Source organism: Arachis stenosperma, chromosome 5 (genome assembly GCF_014773155.1).
Source record: "Arachis stenosperma cultivar V10309 chromosome 5, arast.V10309.gnm1.PFL2, whole genome shotgun sequence".
NCBI lineage: Eukaryota > Viridiplantae > Streptophyta > Magnoliopsida > Fabales > Fabaceae > Arachis > Arachis stenosperma.
The window spans coordinates 63022269-63025522 of record NC_080381.1 but is presented as its reverse complement, the minus strand read 5'-3'; the positions used below and the strand labels follow the sequence as shown (position 1 = coordinate 63025522).

Below are 3254 nucleotides of genomic sequence, written 5' to 3'. Positions count from 1 at the left end.
GAACCGGCTTTGGATGCCATAAATGGTTATGGAAAAACAAAAGCAATGCTTTTACCACACCAAACTTAAAAGGTTTGCTCGTCCTCGAGCAAAAGAAGAAAGAAGTGAGTAGAAGAAGAATAAATGGAGGAGATGGATGTGAGTGGTGAAGAGGTATTGAGGTGATTGGTGAATGGGTGAAGAAGAAGAGAGGGTGGTGAGGTAGGTGGGGTCCTGTGGGGCCCACAGATCCTTAGGTGTCAAGGAAAAGTCATCCCTGCACCAAATAGCATCAAAATCCACGTTTTGAGCCATTTCTGGCGTTAAACGCCGGGCTGGTGCCCATTCCTGGCGTTTAACGCCAGGTTCTTGCCCTTTCCTGGCGTTTAACGCCAGTCTGGTGCCCCTTTCTGGCGTTAAACGCCCAGAATGGTGCCAGACTGGGCGTTAAACGCCCAACTGCTAGCCTCACTGGCGTTTAAACGCCAGTGAGTTCTTCCTCCAGGGTGTGTTGTTTTTCTTCCTGTTTTTCATTCTGTTTTTGCTTTTTCAATGGATTTTGTGACTTCTTATGATCATCAACCTACAAAAAAGATAAAATAACAAAGGAAATAGTTAATTATAAAACATTGGGTTGCCTCCCAACAAGCGCTTCTTTACTGTCATTAGCTTGACAGAGGACTCTCATGGAGCCTCAGAAATACTCAGAGCAATGTGGGAACCTCCCAACACCAAACTTAGAGTTTGAATGTGGGGGTTCAACACCAAACTTAGAGTTTGGTTGTGGCCTCCCAACACCAAACTTAGAGTTTGACTGTGGGGGCTCTATTTGACTCTAATTTGAGAGAAGCTCTTCATGCTTCTTCTCCATGGTAACAGAGGGATATCCTTGAGCCTTAAACACCAAGGATTTTTCATTCACTTGAATGATCAACTCTCCTCTATCAACATCAATCACAGCCTTTGCTGTGGCTAGGAAGGGTCTGCCAAGGATGATGGATTCATCCATGTATTTCCCAGTCTCTAGGACTATGAAATCAGTAGGGATGTAATGGTCTTCAACTTTTACCAGAATATCCTCTACAAGTCCATGAGCTTGTTTTCTTGAGTTGTCTGCCATCTCTAGTGAGATTTTTGCAGCTTGCACCTCAAAGATCCCTAATTTCTCCATTACAGAGAGGGGCATGAGGTTTACACTTGACCCTAAGTCACACAAGGCCTTCTTGAAGGTCATGGTGCCTATGGTACAAGGTATAGAAAACTTCCCAGGATCATGCCTCTTTTGAGGTAGTTTCTGCCTAGACAAGTCATCCAGTTCTTTGGTGAGCAAGGGAAGTTCATCTTCCCAAGTCTCATTTCCAAATAACTTGTCATTTAGCTTCATGATTGCTCCAAGATATTTAGCAACTTGCTCTTCAGTGACATACTCATCCTCTTCAGAGGAGGAATACTCATCAGAGCTCATGAAAGGCAGAAGTAAGTCCAATGGAATCTCTATGGTCTCATCTTGAGCCTCAGATTCCCATGGTTCCTTATTGGGGAACTCATTAGAGGTCAGTGGACGTCCAGTGAGGTCTTCCTTAGTGGCGTCCTCTGCCTCTTCTTCCTTCCAGAATTCGGCCATGTTGATGGCCTTGCACTCTCCCTTTGGATTTTCTTCTGTATTACTTGGGAGAGTACTTGGAGGGAGTTCAGTAACTTTCTTACTCAGCTGACCCACTTGTCCTTCCAAATTCCTAATGGAGGACCTTGTTTCATTCATGAAACTTTGAGTGGTCTTTATTAGATCAGAGACCATTGTTGCTAAGTCAGAGGTATTCTGCTTAGAACTCTCTGTCTGTTGCTGAGAAGATGATGGAAAAGGCTTGCCATTGCTAAACCTGTTTCTTCCACCATTATTGTTATTGAAACCTTGTTGAGGTCTCTCTTGATTCTTCCATGAGAGATTTGGGTGATTTCTCCATGAAGAATTGTAGGTGTTTCCATAGGGTTCTCCTAGGTAATTCACCTCTTCCATTGAAGGATTCTCAGGATCATAAGCTTCTTCCTCAGATGAAGCATCCTTAGTACTGCTTGGTGCATTTTGCATTCCAGACAGACTTTGAGAAATCAAATTGACTTGTTGAGTCAATATTTTATTCTGAGCCAGTATGGCATTCAGAGCATCAATCTCAAGAACTCCTTTCTTCTGATTTGTCCCATTGTTCACAGGATTCCTTTCAGAAGTGTACATGAATTGGTTATTTGCAACCATTTCAATTAGCTCTTGAGCCTCTGTAGGCGTCTTCTTCAGATGAAGAGATCCTCCAGCAGAGCTATCCAAAGACATCTTGGACAGTTCAGAGAGACCATCATAGAAAATACCTATGATGCTCCATTCAGAAAGCATGTCTGAGGGACATTTTCTGATTAATTGTTTGTATCTTTCCCAAGCTTCATAGAGGGATTCACCATCCTTCTGTCTGAAGGTTTGGACTTCCACTCTAAGCTTACTCAATTTTTGAGGTGGAAAGAATTTTGCCAGGAAGGCATTGATTAGCTTTTCCCAAGAGTCCAGGCTTTCTTTAGGTTGAGAATCCAACCATATTCTAGCTCTGTCTCTTACAGCAAAAGGGAATAGCATCAGTCTGTAGACCTCAGGGTCAACCCCATTAGTCTTGACTGTGTCACAGATTTGCAAGAACTCAGCTAAAAACTGATGAGGATCTTCCATTGGAAGTCCATGGAACTTGCAATTCTGTTGCATTAGAGAAACTAATTGAGGTTTTAGCTCAAAGTTGTTTGCTCCAATGGCAGGGATAGAGATGCTTCTCCCATAGAAATCAGGAGTAGGTGCAGTAAAGTCACCCAGCACCTTCCTTGCATTGTTTGCATTGTTGTTTTCGGCTGCCAAGTGTTCTTCTTCTTTGAAGAATTCGGTCAGGTCCTCTAAAGAGAGTTGTGCCTTGGCTTCTCTTAGTTTTCGCTTCAAGGTTCTCTCAGGTTCAGGGTCAGCTTCAACAAGAATGCCTTTGTCTTTGTTCCTGCTCATATGAAAGAGAAGAGAACAAGAAAATATGGAATCCTCTATGTCACAGTATAGAGATTCCTTGAGGTGTCAGAAGAAAAGAAAAGTAGAAGACAGAAGTAGAAAATTCAAACTTATCAAAGAAGATGGAGTTCGAATTTTGCATTAAGGAATAGTGTTAGTCCATAAATGGAAGGATGTGAGAAGAAGGGAAGTAATTTTCGAAAATTAAGAAAAAGATTTTGAAAACATTTTGAAAAACACTTAA

General features: G+C 42.2%; 1 non-coding gene across 1 annotated transcript; it reads left to right on the top strand.

Annotated features, from left to right (window-relative positions):
• The first annotated feature begins 2362 nt into the window (after positions 1–2362).
• Positions 2363–2470, top strand: LOC130932220 (small nucleolar RNA R71). The gene has a single exon (XR_009067380.1). It is a non-coding gene; the product is annotated as a small nucleolar RNA R71 (small nucleolar RNA).
• The last annotated feature ends 784 nt before the right edge of the window (positions 2471–3254 follow it).